Raw genomic sequence first — 20,934 nt, forward strand, 5'->3', positions numbered from 1 at the left:
CGAGGCACTTGCAAAGAATCTGCTCCTTGCTTCACGTGCTTAGATTCCAGACCAGACACTCGCAGAGACTCTGCTCCCTGCATAGAGTGTGTAGACTAAGACTGAGGCATAGGAAGAGGCTTGACCTCGCGGGAGTCTGCAGAATGCCCAGGCTGGATTAGAATAGCTAGCTTCGGTCCCATTTTGGTGAGGAACTGAACAAATTGCTGCTCTAACATGGTCTGGAAAGAAACCTGCAAGGATGGATCCGCGTCTGAAACCGTACCACCTGCCTTGGCTGGAGGTTCCACCAAGGCAATGGAAATGTGCTTCAACTTAGAAGTCTTAGGCACCTTAAGCACCACCAGTGGAACTGTCTGCTGAGCTATATGATCTGAGGAAACAGGAGAAGATACAGCAGACGTCGTCGATGAAAGAGCCGCTGCAAATGAAGAAGGTCTGATGAGGCTCAAGGTCGGAGCAGTGGAGGCAGAAGGGCCCTCGGTCGGAGGCGAGACCGAGGTCGGCTTCGGAGTCGAAGAAGTGGTCGAATCCATCTGGAAGAGCTTCTTCACTGAAAGTAGACAACGTTTAAGGGCTCGAGGTTGAAGAGTAGCACAGCGTTCGCACGACTTTGGATGATGTTGTGGCCCAAGGCACTTGAGGCACCTAGTGTGTTGGTCCGTGAGAGAAATCGCACGTTGACACTGGCTTCATTTTCTTGAAGTCTGTCGCTGGCTGGGACATAGAAGGAAAAACAGCTGCTGCAAGGTTGAAGCCCCTGGGCTGCGGCCGAGCAGCCTGCCCCGGCAGCCGAATGAAAGAAATCAAATTTTTTTTTTCTAAACTAGAAATAAAAGAATAAAGTACAGCGATTCGTGAAGAAAAATAACACAAACCGCGGTGAGAGAAGGCACAAAGTGAGAAAGCTAAATGCAGAGAGTCAAAGACGGACTTCTCGGCTCCGCAGAAAACTGAGAACTGAGGAGATGTGCCCTAAGCTGGGCGGGAAGGCACTCGTGCATGTGCGGTGTGGCTGACTCAAAATTTCTAGTTTCTACAAGCAAGTCTGCTTGTGAGGTTTCCGCATCCGGGCTCTGTCGATGACGTCACCCATATGTGAGAATAGACTGCCTGCTTGTCCTGGGATAAACATCTTTTTCAAGGGAAAACCACTTCCTTATCCCATACAACAATAGAATTCTTTTATCTAACCCCAGCTGAAAATATAGATAATTTCCTTTTCCTCACCATCAGATTAGGCCTTAGCAAACTCAGGGAGATGGAAGTCGTCTTCTCAGCTCGGGGGATATGAATTCTCTTGATTAGGAATAAAAGTCCGGTCACTGGAACAGCTGTAAATTAGGTTGTCAGTAACAGTTTCCTTATGTGATGTTAAAACCAAATCTGTTTCAAAAGCAGTTCTTTATTTTCACTCTCCTCAGAAAGCTAAGTCACAAAAGGTACTTTTCAGGTCTTAATTATTATAGGAGATGTGCAGAGAAAAACTATGTTAAGATGCAAGCTTCCTCACACCTTAGCACAGACTAATCAATTAATTAGGTACCTTCTTCTTGGTTATCGTCAGATGACCTCTCAGGACCAATCCAGAAACAGAATTTGAATGAAAAGTCTTTCTGTATAGAGTCTTGCACAGGCTGTGAAACAGAGGTGCCTTCGGAGATAAGAACAGCACAAAAGCAATGCCTCCCCCAAGATTCACACAGGCTGAGCATGTGGGCATAGTCGAATGTCCATGACTAGAATACAATTCTGGTACATACCCAGAATGCATCAGGCAGGCATAAACAGCAAAGATGATTTCTTCTTTTTCTTCTTGCAGACAATGGTTCATGCTGGAAATATAGTTCAGGCTTAGTGACATCATAGAGGCCTAACCTTCAGGTGTAGAGAAGGAAACACCCCTACAGTTGCCCCCAACTGTGTCCCCCCCTTCCTGAAGATAGTATGATTGTGGTTTGAGGTTATGGGATGTGACCTTTGGGTTCAAGTCTGTATGTGTGAGTCATGCCAATGGTTGGTAATATAGGCCTTTACTGATAAAGAATCTTTAGGGGTACATGGGGAGGGGAGGAACACATATGAATATAGGTGGGGTTTTGTGGGAGAGGGAGAAAGAGAGAGAGGTTTTAGGGGAGGACCTGTGCTGTGAACATGTACTGGGCTGCTGGTTTTTGACTTTTAGGTAAGTCTTGCAAAGCAGCATCCTAACCTGTGGAGCTAACTGTGGTATATGCAATGAGTGTGGATTGGGGGTGTATGAGGGGTTATCAGTTTGAGGAGCCAGGGATATAGTGAGTGCCCATTGTCATTGTACTGTCCTTCTGGATGTGGATTCCGAAGTGCCTGCAAGACACAAATTGGTAGAGAATGGGGTCATGTGATAGGCCTTCTTGGTTTCACATGCATGATTGTTACTTGTGACATGCTGTGCAATGCTCTACAACGCTGCTGGCCTCGATCACCTGCGTTGGAATGAGCTTCCAGCGCAGGTGATCGAGGCCAGCAGCGTGCTGGACTTTAAGAATAAATGGGATACCTATGTGGGATCCCTACGAGGGTCGAATGGGAACATCAGTCGCTATGTATAGACTTAAGAGGATGGGTCAGCAGACTTGATGGGATGATCGAGACCTGCATCGTGTTGGACTTTAAGAATAAATGGGACTTTAAAAATAAATGGGATGCCTATAGGGGATCCCTAAGAGAGCCAATCTGAATAAATAGTCACTAGGTATAGACTTAAGAGGAAGGGACAGTAGGATGGGCAGACTTGATGGGCTATAGCCCTTTTCTGCCGTCATCTTCTATGTTTCTATGTTTCTTCATCCCCTTCCCTTCTGACAGCTGATTGTGTGGTGTAGCAGTTTGGCCTAAGGTGTTACAGTGCCAGGGTTTGGGGGTTCGATACCCATGTTTATTTTTTTGTCCCCAACTGCAGCAATGAACAATATATGAGTGTGTGAGAGACTGTATCCTTTGGAACTGATGGATAACCTCCCATAATCCTTCTCATTTCATCTCATGGAGGTTCTGGGGGTTATAGGTGCAGAGAAGAGGTAGGTACATCACATCTAGGATATGATGGGGGACCAGGGAAGTTGTAGTGTTACTGTGTGGGGGGTACTTACACTGAGCTCTGAGGCGCTGTCCCAGATGTAGGATGAGGCCCTGGTTTTCCCTCCATACCTGCCTTTACCGACACCTCAAGGACTCAAGATCCATGTGGATTCCGAAGTGCCTGCAAGACACAAATTGGTAGAGAATGGGGTCATGTGATAGGCCTTCTTGGTTTAACATGCATGATTGTTACTTGTGACATGCTGTGCAATGCTCTACACATAGCCATAGACAAATAGCGACAGGCTGCTTGCAGGGAGGATTGGGGGAGGGGCTATTGGGGGTTGACATCATTGGGGCCCCTCATATTAGGAGGTCATAGGTGTTATGTGGGCCCCCTGACAGCTTCCTAAGGAGCACAGGCTGTCTGTGTCTAGGGCTTAGATAGTGGAGGCCTTTGGCTGACACACATCTTTGGAGGGTGCTCCTGATTAAGCACCAGGACCCTCAAGCAGACACTGCGAGGAGAGGGGGACCTCCATTGCTGATATTGAAACAAGTGCCTCCTGTAATGGAGGCATAGCTCTACTAGAGCCTCTGATACCCATGGGTAGTAATTGGGCTCTCGCCTTTCCCCATCACACCCTCTTTCATTCACACACTCTCTTGCTCTCTCAGGGTGTGATAGAGAGAGTGACCCCCATTCTCACCCTCTGTCCATTACTCTCCAGTCTCACTAGCTGTCACTCTCACTCTGTCTCTCTCTCAGTCACACTAGCACTCTCTCAGTCTCTCTCTCTCTCTCTTTTTCATTAGCTAACCACCTCTTCTCTGTCCAACACAACTCACTATACCCACAAAGAATCGTCATTCCACATGTAAGATATTGGGAACGTACTATTACTACCGTGGTATCATTTTGACATCATCAGGTACATTTTAAAGGTACTTCTACTTTGAACGTCTTGCAAGCTTTATAATAGACTAGCTGATGCCCCGGCATTGCACGGGTATTTAATTATAGCAATAACACTGTAAATGGATTCAAATGAAGATACTTTATAGTGGTGAATGAAATTATTTTTTTACAGCTTTATAAAAAGTACAATATTCAAATTATAATGTGAAATATTTGACAAAATGAATACAATACAACAAACACAAAACTTGATTATAAACAACATTTTTAGTTTCACCTCCAGGAGCAAGAACATATAAATTCTTGGGTGAAGAGACCCCCAGAACATATCACCCAAGGTAGTGAGGGATCTGCATACCAAGTTTCGTTCAAATCGGTCAAGCCGTTTTTGATTTACTGTGAGAATGGCAGCTGTTTACATTTTTTCCATTGACATGAATGGGTGAAATCTGATTTTCTGTTTGTAGCTCCGCCCACGTGTGCAGGTGAGCTGCGAGACCCCCAGAACATATCACCCCAGGTAGTGAGGGATCTGCATACCAAGTTTCGTTCAAATCGGTCAAGCAGTTGTTGAAGTACTGTGAGAATGGCAGCTTTTTACTTTTTTTCCATTGACATGAATGGGTGAAATCTGATGTTCTGTTTGTAGCTCCGCCCACGTGTGCAGGTGGGCCGAGAGACCCCCAGAACATATCACCCCAGGTAGTTGGAATTACTGTGAGAATGGCAGCTTTTTACATTTTTTTCCATTGACATGAATGGGTGAAATCTGATTATCTGTTTGTAGCTCCGCCCATGTGTGCAGGTGGGCCGCGAGACCCCCAGAACATATCACCCCAGGTAGTGAGGGATCAGCATACCAAGTTTCGTTCAAATCGGTCAAGCCGTTTTTGAAGTACTGTGAGAATGGCAGCTTTTTACTTTTTTTTCATTGACAGGAATGGGTGAAATCTGATGTTCTGTTTGTAGCTCCGCCCACATGTGCAGGTGGGCCGAGAGACCCCCAGAACATATCACCCCAGGTAGTTGGAAATACTGTGAGAATGGCAGCTTTTTACATTTTTTCCATTGACATGAATGGGTGAAATCTGATTTTCTGTTTGTAGCTCCGCCCATGTGTGCAGGTGGGCCGCGAGACCCCCAGAACATATCACCCCAGGTAGTGAGGGATCTGCATACCAAGTTTAGTTCAAATCGGTCCCACAGCTTTTTACATTTTTCCCATTGGCTTGAATGGATGAAATCTGAAGTTATGTTTGTAGCTCCGCCCACGTGTGCAGGGGGGTCGCGAGACCCCAAGAACATATCACCCCAGGTAGTGAGGGATCTGCATACCAAGTTTCGTTCAAATTGGTCAAGACGTTTTTGAATTACTGTGAGAATGGCAGCTTTTTACATTTTTTCCATTGACATGAATGGGTGAAATGTGATTTTCTGTTTGTAGCTCCGCCCACATGTGCAGGAGGGCCGCGAGACCCCCAGAACATATCACCCCAGGTAGTGAGGGATCTGTATACCAAGTTTCGTTCAAATCGGTCAAGCCGTTTGTGAATTACTGTGAGAATGGCAGCTTTTTACATTTTTTCCATTGACATGAATGGGTGAAATCTGATTTTCTGTTTGTAGCTCCGCCCACGTGTGCAGGTGGGCCGCGAGACCCCCAGAACATATCACCCCAGGTAGTGAGGGACCTGCATACCAAGTTTCGTCCAAATTGGTCACAGTGAGAATGGCAGCTTTTTACATTTTTTCCATTGACATGAATGGGTGAAATCTGATGTTCTGTTTGTAGCTCCGCCCACGTGTGCAGGTGGGCCGCGAGACTCCCAGAACATATCACCCCAGGTAGTTGGAATTACTGTGAGAATGGCATTTTTTTACATTTTTTTCATTGACATGAATGGGTGAAATCTGATTTTCTGTTTGTAGCTCCGCCCATGTGTGCAGGTGGGCCACGAGACCCCCAGAACATATCACCCCAGGTAGTGAGGGATCAGCATACCAAGTTTAGTTCAAATCGGTCCCACAGCTTTTTACATTTTTCCCATTGACTTGAATGGGTGAAATCTGAAGTTATGTTTGTAGCTCCGCCCACATGTGCAGGTGAGCCGCGAGACCCCCAGAACATATCACCCCAGGTAGTGAGGGATCAGCATACCAAGTTTAGTTCAAATCGGTCCCACAGCTTTTTACTTTTTTTCCATTGAAATGAATGGGTGAAATCTGATGTTCTGTTTGTAGCTCCGCCCATGTGTGCAGGTGGGCCGAGAGACCCCCAGAACATATCACCCCAGGTAGTTGGAATTACTGTGAGAATGGCAGCTTTTTACATTATTTCCATTGACATGAATGGGTGAAATCTGAATTTCTGTTTGTAGCTCCGCCCACGTGTGCAGGTGGGCTGCGAGACCCCCAGAACATATCACCCCAGGTAGTGAGGGATCTGCATACCAAGTTTCGTTCAAATCGGTCAAGCCATTTTTGAAGTACTGTGAGAATGGCAGCTTTTTACTTTTTTTCCATTGACATGAATGGGTGAAATCTGATGTTCTGTTTGTAGCTCCGCCCACATGTGCAGGTGGGCCGAGAGACCCCCAGAACATATCACCCCAGGTAGTTGGAATTACTGTGAGAATGGCAGCTTTTTACATTTTTTCCATTGACATGAATGGGTGAAATCTGATTATCTGTTTGTAGCTCCGCCCATGTGTGCAGGTGGGCCGCGAGACCCCCAGAACATATCACCCCAGGTAGTGAGGGATCAGCATACCAAGTTTCGTTCAAATCGGTCAAGCCGTTTTTGAAGTACTGTGAGAATGGCAGCTTTTTACTTTTTTTTCATTGACAGGAATGGGTGAAATCTGATGTTCTGTTTGTAGCTCCGCCCACGTGTGCAGGTGGGCCGAGAGACCCCCAGAACATATCACCCCAGGTAGTTGGAAATACTGTGAGAATGGCAGCTTTTTACATTTTTTCCATTGACATGAATGGGTGAAATGTGATTTTCTGTTTGTAGCTCCGCCCACATGTGCAGGAGGGCCGCGAGACCCCCAGAACATATCACCCCAGGTAGTGAGGGATCTGTATACCAAGTTTCGTTCAAATCGGTCAAGCCGTTTGTGAATTACTGTGAGAATGGCAGCTTTTTACATTTTTTCCATTGACATGAATGGGTGAAATCTGATGTTCTGTTTGTAGCTCCGCCCACGTGTGCAGGTGGGCCGCGAGAACCCCAGAACATATCACCCCAGGTAGTGAGGGATCTGCATACCAAGTTTCGTCCAAATTGGTCACAGTGAGAATGGCAGCTTTTTACATTTTTTCCATTGACATGAATGGGTGAAATCTGATGTTCTGTTTGTAGCTCCGCCCACGTGTGCAGGTGGGCCGCGAGACCCCCAGAACATATCACCCCAGGTAGTTGGAATTACTGTGAGAATGGCAGTTTTTTACATTTTTTCCATTGACATGAATGGGTGAAATCTGATGTTCTGTTTGTAGCTCCGCCCATGTGTGCAGGTGGGCCACGAGACCCCCAGAACATATCACCCCAGGTAGTGAGGGATCAGCATACCAAGTTTAGTTCAAATCGGTCCCACAGCTTTTTACATTTTTCCCATTGACCTGAATGGGTAAAATCTGAAGTTATGTTTGTATCTCCGCCCACGTGTGCAGTTGGGCCGCGAGACCCCCAGAACATATCATCCCGGGTAGTAAGGGATCCGCATACCAAGTTTCGTTCAAATCGGCAAGCCGGTTTTGCGGAGGCAGTTTTTACATTTTTTCCATTGACATGAATGGGTGAAATCTGATTTTCTGTTTGTAGCTCCGCCCAGGTGTGCAGGTTGGCCGCGATACCCCCAGAACATATCACCCCAGGTAGTGAGGGATCTGTATACCAAGTTTCGTTCAAATCGGGCAAGCCGTTTTTGCGTTGGCAGCTGTTTTACATTTTTTCCATTGACATGAATGGGTGAAATCTGATTTTATGTTTGTAGCTCCGCCCACATGTGCAGGTGGGCCGTGAGACCCCCAGAACATATCACCCCAGGTAGTGAGGGATCCGCATACCAAGTTTCATTCAAATCGGGCAAGCTGGTTTTGCGGAGGCAGTTTTTACATTTTTTCCATTGACATGAATGGGTGAAATCTGATTTTCTCTTTGTAGCTCCGCCCAGGTGTGCAGGTTGGCCGCGATACCCCCAGAACATATCACCCCAGGTAGTCAGGGATCTGCATACCAAGTTTCGTTAAAATCGGTCAAGCCGTTTTTGAATTACTTTGAGAATGGCAGCTTTTTACATTATTTCCATTGACATGAATGGGTGAAATCTGAATTTCTGTTTGTAGCTCCACCCACGTGTGCAGGTGGGCCGCGAGACCCCCAGAACATATCACCCCAGGTAGTGAGGGATCTGCATACCAAGTTTCGTTCAAATCGGTCAAGCCGTTTTTGAAGTACTGTGAGAATGGCAGCTTTTTACTTTTTTTCCATTGACATGAATGGGTGAAATCTGATGTTCTGTTTGTAGCTCCGCCCACATGTGCAGGTGGGCCGAGAGACCCCCAGAACATATCACCCCAGGTAGTTGGAATTACTGTGAGAATGGCAGCTTTTTACATTTTTTCCATTGACATGAATGGGTGAAATCTGATTATCTGTTTGTAGCTCCGCCCATGTGTGCAGGTGGGCCGCGAGACCCCCAGAACATATCACCCCAGGTAGTGAGGGATCAGCATACCAAGTTTCGTTCAAATCGGTCAAGCCGTTTTTGAAGTACTGTGAGAATGGCAGCTTTTTACTTTTTTTCCATTGACATGAATGGGTGAAATCTGATTTTCTGTTTGTAGCTCCGCCCACATGTGCAGGTGGGCCGTGAGACCCCCAGAACATATCACCCCAGGTAGTGAGGGATCGGCATACCAAGTTTCGTTCAAATCGGGCAAACCGTTTTTGCGTTGGCAGCTCTTTACATTTTTTCCATTGACATGAATGGGTGAAATCCGATTATCTGTTTGTAGCTCCGCCCACGTGTGCAGGTGTGCCGGGAGACCCCCAGAACATATCATCCCGGGTAGTGAGGGATCTGCATACCAAGTTTTGTTCAAATCGGTCAAGCCGTTTTTGCGTGATCGCGGCACATACATACATACATCCGATTTTATATATATAGAAAACTTAGGAGACATTAGATGTTTTAGGGACTGTATAATCAATATGCTTGTATGTACAGGAGAATATTTTTATACGATGATTTTGTAAATGTTCATTTTTTAAATGTCCTTTCTTCCTAGATGTCTTTTCAATTATGGTTCCGATATTTTGCACTCTGGACATTTTGAATTAGGCTTACACATCCTGTCAAAAATGCCCTTCCATATGAATTATAGCTGGAGAGTTAAGAAATGCTGCAACACTCTAGGTCTAGGAAGGCACAGTGTGTAAAGACACCCTTGCTTCCGTGAATCTGAGGAAAGGCTTTTTGCAGGATAACACTTGCAGCTCCAACACCCTCCTCACTGAAGTGATTGTGACTAAAAAACTGTCTTCATGGTTAGATCCTTAATAGACACTTCCATCAGAGGCTCATACAGCGCTATAGCAAGGGCCCATAACACAATGTAGAGATTCTATGTAGGGACCAGCTGCTACACTGGAGGACAGAGCCTGAGAGCTCCCTTCAAGAACCTGGACACATCTGAGTAGACCTTCTGTCTACTCGAGCTCTGTAACACGACAGCCTGGTTATTTCAACCTTGAGAGACCCTACCACCAAGCCCTTCTCTATGCTTCATTGCAGAAAGGATAGAACTTCAGAAATGGGAGCCTGTAGAGGATCTACAGTGGTGCCTCGCATAACGGACGCCTCGTACAGCGAACGCTGCACATAACGAACTTTTTGTCTTGCTCCCTATAACGAACTTCGTTTCACACAACGAAGTCGCCCGAGGGGCCCGGGGGGGGGGGCGGAACTACTCTCGCCGAAGCCGGGAACAGCAGCACCCTCCTGTCTGAATGCAGTGTTCCGTCATCTCCCTCCACCTTACCTTAGATGCCGAGTTTTCCGGCTTTCTTTTTCGGCCAGCCACACACTTTCAAAGAGCAGCACATGCGCGCATGCTCTGTTGTTCAATCTTCTCCTCTGACGCAACCGGAAACCGGAAGTTGCAGGAGAAGAGAACATTGATCAACTTCAGCAGCTGCGCGTGCACAGCTTTTTGAAAGCGTGCGGCTGGGTGAAAAAGAAAGCTGGCAAACTGCATATAAGGTGAGGTGGAGGGAGGGAAATGTAGGGCTGCAGAACGAATTATTTTCTTTTACATGTATTCTTATGGGAAAACAGGGCTGCAGAACGAATTATTTTGTTTTACATGTATTCTTATGGGAAAACGCGTTTCACACAACGAACGTTTCACATAACAAACTTGCTCCTGGAACGGATTAAGTTCGTTGTGTGAGGCACCACTGTATTTGCTTCTTACACCATGGCTGAAAAAGTTTCCATTGGCCGCTATAGTTGCTGGTTTCTTCGATTGCATAAGCATTATGATAACCATATCCAAATATCCACTTTGTGCTGTGCTGTGCGCTCAACAGCCATGCTATAAGCCCAAAGCGTTCCAGATTCTCTAGGGCAGTGTGTCTCAAACTGTGTGTTAGGGCAGAATCTGGGTGTGCAACAAGAGATTCCAGAATTTTACTTTAATTTTAAAACTTCCCTTCATAAGTATACACTTCATAGGTACGTATATATAAGGGTACAAGGGCATCAATACCTCCTTTTTCCTACTGGCCATTCTTGCTTTAACCATCACCTTTTCAACCTGTTTGGCCACCTTAAGTTCATCACATACTATCACACCCAAACCCCTCTCCTCTTTCGTTCACAAAAGTTCTTAATCCCCTAAACTGTACTGTTCCCTCAGGATTTTGCAGTCCAAATGCATGACTTTGCATTTCTTAGCATTAAATCTTATCACCAAAATTTCACACCACAGTGTTCTCCTCAGAAATTTTTTCCAGCCGGGTGGCATGAAAAAGTAGCCGGGTGGGGGCAGGATGGAGAAATTTGGTGGTGGGGAAAATTAAAGGCTCCTTTTACTATGCTGCAATAGCGTTTTTAGCACGTGCAGCAATTCTGTACGAGCTAAGCGCACGGTAAGACCGCTATCGCAGCTTAGTAAAAGGAGCCCTAAATGTGTACTATTTGTATTAGTTAATTATTATTAGTTATTTTCCAATGCTCAATATGACTGCCTTTCTTAAGGTTTGACACTTGTTCCATAATATTTTTATTAAATTAAAAAAGTATCCAATTCTAGAAGTGAATAATTAGATATTTGCCCTCTTTCAAATGGTATAGAGCAGTGTCTTTCAAACTTTTTTAACTCCGGCACACTAAAAAGAGCAAATGTTTTTTGTGGCACACTAAATGCAGCAAATGTTTTTCATGGCTGGAAAAAATTTCTGGGGAGAACACTGATGCCGTTAGTTTTCAAGGTCCAATCACGTCAAAGAATGATGCTTATCTGGCCAGTTGTATAATAAAAAGAATGGATAAGATAACATGAGAAGTGAAATTGTCATGAATCAGAGGGATACATACCCTGTAGGTTCTAAAAGCAGACTTGTGGATTAGATATAAACTATGAAGACAGTGGCGTACCTAGCATATGTAACACCCGAGGCCCATCATTTTTTGACACCCTCTCCCCATCTGTATGAAAAACATGATTTTTAGTAACAATCCACACATCACACAAGAGTGTACCTAGGAAAAGGCAGCATCTTACATATTGCAGTGAGCAGTACATCAATACACCCATTGTAAAACTAAACAAGCCAGACTAGTACAGATCAATCCTACACAATCAATCCTAACTGAAAACCATGTCTTTCGAACACACAGAACACAGAAAACACCTTTGCCTAGTATGGAATATGTAATCACAAACTAACCCCTCTCCCTTTTACAAAACTGTAATGTGGTTTTTAGCCATGGTGGTAACAGTTCAGACTCTCATAGAATTCTGAGCAATTAATTTTTTTCTATATTGTCTTCTCTGGTTTCTGCTTTCCTCATAGTCTTGTCACTCCCTTGCATCCACTGTCTACCCTCTCTTTGCCCCTTCTATATGGCATCTTCTCTCTCTGTATTCCCCTTCCATCTCTCCCTTCATCCCTATTATTCTGGCATCCATCTTCTTCCCTTCCCTCCTCCAATGATCTGGCATCTCTCTCCTCTTCTTCCCTTCCCTCTCCCACACCCCCATGGTCTGGCATTACACTCTCTCCTCTCCCTTTCCCCCACTTCCATCAGCATCTGCCCCCTTTCTTTCCCTCCAACCCAATTCCATCCAGTATCTTTCCCCCTTATGTCTCTCTCTCCTTTCCCTGTACACCAATTCCATCAGCATCTGCCCTCTTTCTCTCCCTCCACCACCCTTCCATACTACCCTGACCCCCTTTTTCTCCCTCCACCACCCTTCTATGCTCCTCTCTCCCTCCAAACCAGAAAGGTCCCATGATGACTGCTTCTGTTGCCTCTGGAAGATGTAAGTGACGTTGGAGGGGGTGGGCCAGCAGACGCAGGGAGTTGTGGCATGGTTCCGCAATGACTGCAGCTGCCGGTCCACCCCTTCTGACGTCACTTACGTCTTCCGGAGGCAGAGACGGCAAATGCAGTCATCGCGGGACCTTGCACTTCAGTGCAGCTGCCGACTCTGCTTCGGAATAGTACGGCAGCCGTGCTGAGGTACAGGTGCCATTTAGAGCAGCTTGGAAGGTTCTGGATCCAGCCGGCTGTGTACCCCCCTAGGGCTGGCACCCGAGGCGGTCTGCCACTGTTTGAGGGGACAAAACATAATAAAAAGAATGGATAACTTGACCGATTTAGACATGTCATACAATTATAACCACAAAAATATGCCATAAAATGTCATTCTAAACTCAAAAGATTCCAGACGAAAAGCAGACTATAGAAAGGAAACCAGAAAAGACCAAACACATAGTACTAAGATCCAAATGCTAAAATCGGACATGTCCATTATGAAGAGACGTGTGGATCACCGCTAATTATAACGAGTGAGTCTTTAAAATATGAAAGTCTAAGTCAAGTGCGCGACCCATGATCTGGACAAAACGAGTGAAAGAGGGGCGGGACGCTCCCGGAGCCCCATGAGAGGACGGCGAACGAGACCTCCGCCTCGCGGAAAAGGACGGGGAAGCCTCCCTCAAATAACGAGGCTCCCGCTCAGACCCGCGCTCCGAGACCGGGGAGACACTGGGGAAGTGCTCCGGGGTCAAGGACCTGCGTCGCCTTGAGGAGCCCCTCGGGGACGCCGCCGGGGAATGAGGCACCGACCGACGTCGAGTCGGAGACCTGACTATGGACTCCCTCGGCGAAAGCCTGGGACCTCGGACCGGAGCCCCGGACCGAGGGCGAGTCAAAAGGATCCGAGGGTTAGAGAGAGATAATTCAGTGACCCTCAGCGGTCCCGCACGAGACGTCGGGGAGCAGCCCCGGAGCGTAGGAGAACTCCAGGTCTTTTTGGAGGTTCGGCGGCTTGAGGATTCGACCCGTTTAAACCGACGCTTCACCCCGTGCAGCTCCGTGGGGGGAGAGAGTCTCAAGCGCCTCGGCGAGGAATCCGAGGAAGATGAGATGCGGCGAGACTGGCGCACCTTGCCTCGAGGGGGCTCGACGCGGGGCTCAGGCTGGTTCGGCACACGGGAGGTCGAGGTCAGGGCCGGTTGAAGGTGGGCCAGCGCAGCAGACAGCTTCGACGAGATCATCGCCCGGAGCATGTCCTGAAAAAGTGGCACGGACAGTATCGAGGGCATGTCCGATGCCGCAGTGCACTCCACCGAAGGCGACCTCGATTTTGAGTATTCCAGGGTGTTGGAGGTATGACCAGAGGACTTAGAGGACTTCGCCGGGGCTGTAGGCAAGGAACTCCCACCGTGCCCAGCCGGCGTCACCGAGGCTGGCTTCTTCGGCGGTGCGGAACCTGAGGAAGGAAGAGGGGACTTACCCGGAGCCAAGGACTTCTGCGAGCCCAATGACTTCGGGGTCGAGTCTCGAGGCGGGGCCGAGGTACCCGAGGCCGAGGTCAAGGCCGGGGCCGAAGCCGAGTCCGACCTCGAGGCCGAGGTTGAGGGCAGATCGGCGGCAAACAGATCCGCCAGCGGGCTTTTCGTCGACGGAGGGTCCGGTTCTGGAAAGTAGCACACCGGGGGCAGGACTCAGTCGGATGATTGGCCCCCAGGCAGAGAATGCACCAGCAATGCGGATCTGTAATAGACAGAAGACGATCGCACCGGGTGCACTTTTTGAAGCCGGTCAAAGGCCGGGACATAGAAAAGAAAACAGGCCGCGGCCCACGAGGCCACGACAACCCGGAAGCCTCCGGGTTGCCTAAATCGAAGTCGACTTCGCGACGAGCAGGAAAAAAGAAAAAATAACACGCGCACAGCGACTTCCAACAAGAAAAACAAGAAAATCGCGGTGCTACAAGAAAATACACGACTTCTAGGCTCCGCGGAAGAAAACGAACTGGAGACCACGAGGAGGGGATGCACCCTCTAGTGGAGCAGGAGGCACACATGCATGGTGCAGCATAGCAAACTTGAATCTTCAATCAAGTTTGCTTGAAAAGCTGTCCGCGTCGGGGCTCCGTAGATGACGTCACCCACATGTGAGAATATCATACCTGCTTGTCCTGGGATAAGAATAAATAATGTGTAAACTAAAAACCAAGAACAACATATTGTAACACTGAACTCAGAATTAATGAAATAACATGCTAGAAGAACCCCCCCCCCTCTAAAATAGGGCATATACATACTTAAAATGATGGCTGGTTACAAACAGTATGCCTAGACTATATAGACCTAAACAGGGCAAAAGTAAACGTATGGGAAATGAACAGCTGATAATACAGAGTGTATCTTGAAAACATAAGCCGATAGTAGCTCAAAGACAAGCCGACCGGGTAGATGAAAAGTGAAACCTGGGAAAGATCTAAATTATTGTTCAAATGAGCTTCTATTAAAACCGAAGAATAAAACCACAGCACTCAGGAAAGTAAAAAAGGGAGAGTAAAATGGACTTACCGAAAAGGTCTCTGCACTGATGAGATAATTCGTACGCAGAATAAATGTGAACATGTGACAGTGGGGCTATGTTATTTGATCCGTTGAAAGAGGCGCCAAAAAAGTATCAGCAGTGGATTGAATGCACACTGATAGGGGAGGGGCATCGGCTGTTAAAAAAATACTGCTTTAATAAATAAATGAAAATACTGGTGAAAAACTAAATAAAAAACCAAAACTATGATAAAATGCCAAACCTGACTGCAAGTGGTAGTGAAAGTAGCATAAGGCACCCGTAGTACTGTTAGTGCCAGTGCTGCTTAGAATAAAGAACCGTGCTGTACATGAGGAGAAAAAAGAATGAGGTGATAAGATGTAAAGTGCTGGCCCCTCACTGCAGCACTTGATAAAACTAAGGAGCGATGTTCTAGAGCAAGGGTGCTCATACTTTTTGGGCTTGCGAGCTACTTTTAAAATGACCAAGTCAAAATGATCTACCAACAATAAAATTTTAAAAAAATCACAAAGCACACTGTACGCAGAGAAAATGTTAATTATCATTCCTATTCCGGGGTTTTTTCAAAGAGGTCAACGCAGATGACTCTATGCACTGTCACCTCACTAACAACCATACAAAAACAGACAAATACCCCCCTCCCCTTTTATTAAACCACGATAGCAGTTTTTAGCGCAGGGAGCTGTGCTGAATGCCCAGCGTTGCTCTCGACGCTCATAGGTTCCCTGTGCTAAAAACCTCTATTGCGATTTAGTAAAAGGGGACCATAGTGTAAAATATAGACAGCAGATATAAATTCAGACACATTTTGATCACTAAATTTAAAATAAAATCATTTTTCCTACCTTGTCTGGTGATTTCATGAGTCTCTGGTTACACTTTCTTCTTCTGACTGTGCATCCAATCTTTCTTCCCTTCTTTCAGCCTGTATGCTTCCTCTCCTTCTGACCTCATTCCCCCCCCAACTTTTTCTTCCTCTCTCCCTCCCCTCTCTTTCTTTTTCTCTTCATGCCCCCTTTCTTTTTTTCTGTTTCTCTTCTTTCCTTCTGTCTCCCTGCCTGCCCTCTTTCTTTCTTTCTCCCTCGCTGCCCTCCCCCAAGCCGCTGCCACTGCCGCTGCCATCGTATAACAGGCCCCCAAAGTCGCCCGCCGCCTTCGCCCAAGTTCTCCCTGCTTCGGGCCGACAAGCATTCCTATCCCCGACGTCAATTCTGCCGTCGGAGAGGAAGTTCCACTGGCCAGAACTTCCTCTCCAACGGCAGAATTGACATCGGTGAGAGGAAGGCTGATCGGCCCAAGATCAACCTATTGGGAGAAATGCTGCCGGGTCCTGCCTTCATGGAAACAGAAAGTACGCAGGACTTGGCAGCAAGAAGAGCAAATTGCAAGCTTCACTGACCTGTCTCCCGTCTTAGCCCGCGAACGGGGCTCTAACATGTGCGTGCCGGCTTCCCTTCTCTCCCCACCGAGGGAAGAAAAGGTAAGCAGGCACGCACACGTTAGAGCCCCGGAGCATAAGTTCTCCAAGCCGGATTTTTTTCAATGTTGAGCAGCGGCGGCAGCAACAAAATTCAGGAGCAGATGATAGCTGGGCGGTCATCTAAATTACCTGGGCAGACCGCCTGGCTAAAAGGCCCTAGGGAGAACACTGCACCATTCTTCAAGTTTCACCTTCTTCATGTTATCCACATCATCAAGGATGTCTACTCTACTGCAGATTTTGGTATCATCCGCAAAGAGGCAAATCTTACCAAACAGCCTTTTGCAATATCGCTTGCAAAAATGTTAAAAATAACAGGCCCAAGAACTGAATGTTGAGGCACACCACTGGTAACATCCCTTTCCTCAGAGCAATCTCCATTGACCATTACCCCCTGTTGCCTTTCACTCAACCAACTCCTGACCCAGTACATTACTATGGGGCCAATCCTGAGGACACTCAGTTTATTTATTAGATGCCTGTGTATCTGCACTATTATCACTCCTTACAGATTGGTGGGTTTACACTTCCTAAACTCCATTTTTGTTCCCTTAATAACTTCTTCAAAATTATTCCAAGATTAATAAAGGAGAAAGAGAATTGGACAAGTTGATATTTTGAGGAAAACGGTACTGATTTATGGTTAGTAGTTCCTGATTCTTGACTATGATGTCAATTCTTGGATGCTAGGATCTACTGTTCCCTGACCTTGATCATCACAGCGAAAGAGTTGACTCTTTCCATATTTTGGGGGGAGGGGGGGTTCTTTAAGCTTTCTTCTCATTATTCTTTGCCAGGTGTATGATTCCTCAGCCTTTGATAAAGTGTTTATGAGGTAAACATAGGTATTACTCAATCTGACATTATCACCACAATGAAGGAAGAAGAAAGCAGTAGAACACAGAGTCAAAGTGCAGCATGACCCAGCTGTTGGTGTTGCCTCTTTGCACTGAAGTCTTGCCACTGGAGCTCTCTAACCATATGAACCTTTTCTCAGCAAAATAATTCATCCAACAATTTGAGTTCTAAGAAATTACTATACTGGTTTATTTGGGAGGCTGCCATTTGCACTGAATCAAAACTGAAATGCATGAATCTGCAAAGAAAACAAAACCACCTTAATTATAGGTTGACTAAAAACAGACACATTGAAATGCCTGACCACAGAGACATGTACAGATCTGTGCACTCTTTGACAGTAAACATAACATTTTTATCTCTCTTAAAATAAGTTTATTACTCCAGCTTTCCAGGGACAGCATGACATATACCTGCTGGTGTTAATGTATCGCTTGTTTATAAAGATTGTGTTCCTATTTCAAACTCTGGGTATGAGACCATTTGCCAAGAATCTTTACTAAATAACTTTCCAAACTGTGGGTCCTGAATTCAAATGGGATCACAAAACTTGTGTTTGGGGTTGTGCTCTACTGATTTTTCAGTTGATTTTCAGCATCTGTCTACACTTAGGTGTGATTCTCCAAATAGTGCAACACTCATCAAAACTCGTATTATTCAATTCTTTCTTTCCCCTTTATTCTTCTTACAACTTGCTTCAATAAATAACTTCATCATTCATTTATAAATTAAAGATTTTTTCACAGTCTTCCATTCTTCAATTGACCTCAGGGCTACACTTTAATTATCTATTTCATGTACAATTCAAGTTTTTTGTAGCAAGCCTCCTCATCAGTCTAACTTAATCATGTATCTTAAAGGATTGATATTATGCCAACTGCACTTATCTTAATTAGTAGCAAGGAGGGACTCCGCATGAATTTGCGTTTCGCTATTAGCTGTTTCAAGGAAAGTTCCCACACGTTAGAACAGCACAGAGAGTGTGGTGGTCTGATCTAAATGGGGACTTTCCTTGAAACAGCTAATAGTGAAATGCAAATTCACGTCAGAGTCCCTCCTTGCTGAGCCACGCCCATCATCGTCTTCCTCTTCGGGGTCACCTCGGCGGGAGGCGGATGAGAGGCCATTGCAGGAGGGCGATGACCGGGGAGCCTAACCACTGACACACATCTAGAATGGAGTCAGCATAGGCTAGCAAGAGGCTGTAATCCTGGGGGTGCCCCGCCCCCAGACACTTGCTAACTGCAAAAAGCCCACGTCCAGTTTAAAACATTGTGAGACACCGCACCCGCTTTAGGCTTCCCCCCCTCTTTCTTACTCTTCTTCTTCCGCCCACGTACCCTGCCCTCCATAAGCTTAAAAATGTTGACGCATGTACGCTTCTTAATCTAGTGCCGAAGAGACCGTGGAACCTTCTCCCACAGCTCTGATAGTGCCACAAACGCCGGAGCTCCCCGTCATCGCCCTCTTGCAATGGCCTCTCACCCGCCTCCCGCCGAGGTGACCCCGAAGAGGAAGACGACGTAGAAGAGGAAGAAGATGTTAAAGAAGATGAAGAGGACGAAGAAGAATCCCTACCCCGACGGCCCCTTCTACCTTTCTCCTTCCTCTTCCCCCTTGCCACTAGCCCCAGCCCTTAGGCCATGTTACCTGTAGTCCGGTCACCTTCAGGTCTCTGTCTGCTGCCGTCCACACCAGGAGCGGCGCCATCCGCAGCAACCACCATAGCAGGATGCTGGTGATCCGCCCGCACAGGCTCCTCAACTCCGATCTGCGGGACTCTGTCCAATCCTCCACGAGACACGCCAACAGCAGACGACCCAGCTACATACTCACGTCCAGCGGCGAGGTCCTGTGGGAAAAATCCAGACAGGGGCCAGCAACCTGCACAGCATGAGGGTAAGTTAGTCCCGTGGAACAGCCCCCCCCCCCCGTGGTCCCCAGCCCCCTCAAAACCCCCCTGTCCACTCGCCATACTGGTGCTCATACCCCATGGGGGAGGCGGAACAGCTCCGGGGAACAGAGACAGAACCATAGCCCCAAGGGGTTCCCCACCGCCCTGCTGCCCAACGAGACCACCAGCCCGCAGGACCCGCCTGCAACCCACAACTCTCCCCTGAGGTCGAAGGATGGACCTGCGCCTCTACCACCCCTCATCCAAACCCACTTCCCCCAACAGGAGAAGAAGCCAACACCCCTTGCTGGCCTGTCTCCAGTCTAGCACCAACCACCCCCTCGTCCTGATTTGCAGCTATAGATACACCAGCTGCAGGCAAGACCTGAACAGCTGGAGTCCCCCAGCCCTACCTCCAGCCACAGGCGCACCACGACTCCTCCCACGGACTCCAGGCAGTCTGCATCTGCGGGCCGACCCCGCACTGCAGCTCACAGCCGGCACCTCCCCCACAACCTCCAGCGCTATCGCAGTTTAGCGGCCGAACGCAAGCGCCTAGGAGGCAACAATCTCCCCTCCCACAGCTCCACTCACCGGCGCCTCCTCATCTTCGTCGAGCGAATCGCCAGCCAGGAGGGACAACTCCGCAGGATCCGCAGGGTCACTGGTGGGTGCGCACGCCATACTCCGGCCCGACTCTTACCTCCGACACACTCTGCCGATCACGCACCGCACGGGAGAAGAAAAATCACCGGCACGCAGTAGGCTGCAAGTCCCCGCACCAATCCGACACCACCGAAAGCCGCCTCGGAGGACCAGAAACCATTAGGGTCCTCCGAGAGCCCTCCCTTTTATTTACCTACCCACCATTCCCTCTGGCTGCGACCTGCCCAATTGGAAGGCAATCCCACGGCAGGAAAGACCTCCCCACTGCAATTTCCCAACCCTCCTTAACTAACCCCCCTCCCACTCACCTATCCGACGGGCAACCCGTGGGCTTCCCAGCTCCGCATTAGCGTTGCCCATTAAGACTAGCTCTCGGGCTTTGTATTACAAAAATGTTAAAAAGAGCAGGCACACCACTGGTAACATCCCTTGTCTCAGAGCAATCTCCATTGCCCACTATCCTCTGTCGCCTTCCACTCAATTAGTTCTTGACCCATCCCAAGGGCACTCCGTTTATTTATTAGACGTCTGTGTGGAACACTGTCAAAGGCTTTGCTAAAATCTAAATACAACACATCTAACGCTTCCTCTATCCAGTTCTCTGGTCATCCAGTCAAAGAATTGATCAGATTTGTCTGACAAAACCTGCCTCTAGTGAATCCATGTTGCCTCCAGAGACAGGTTATTAGCCATTTTTTGACCACTGCTCAAGTGGCCTTAGTGTGGTGGGGGGAAATGGTGTGGCGTGCTAAGGCCACCTTTGCTACAGTTTTAGTAAAAGGACCCCCTAGTAGCAAGAAAATAATCACTTTTATTAAGCCGCAGACAAGCATTTTAGCACTGGCTGGCGAAGCAAATGATGTGATGCTCCTAAGAATTGAATAAGCACCGACGCATTTACCTTGCCAGTCAGCACTAAAACAATCTACCGCGGCTTGATAAAAAG

At 47.3% G+C, this 20,934-nt stretch overlaps 1 long non-coding RNA gene across 1 annotated transcript in view; it reads right to left on the reverse strand.

The window, feature by feature from the left end:
* Positions 1-19,326, reverse strand: part of LOC117358804 — a 48,336-nt gene extending 29,010 nt beyond the window's left edge. Inside the window, exons 1-2 of the long non-coding RNA XR_004539095.1 lie at positions 19,079-19,326; positions 3,132-3,241 (exon numbers count right to left, since the gene is read on the reverse strand). This is a non-coding gene — a long non-coding RNA (uncharacterized LOC117358804). The remainder of the gene's footprint in view (positions 1-3,131; positions 3,242-19,078) is intronic.
* Between the last annotated feature and the right edge of the window lie 1,608 nt (positions 19,327-20,934).

This window comes from Geotrypetes seraphini, chromosome 4 (assembly GCF_902459505.1).
Source record: "Geotrypetes seraphini chromosome 4, aGeoSer1.1, whole genome shotgun sequence".
Taxonomy (NCBI): Eukaryota; Metazoa; Chordata; class Amphibia; order Gymnophiona; family Dermophiidae; genus Geotrypetes; species Geotrypetes seraphini.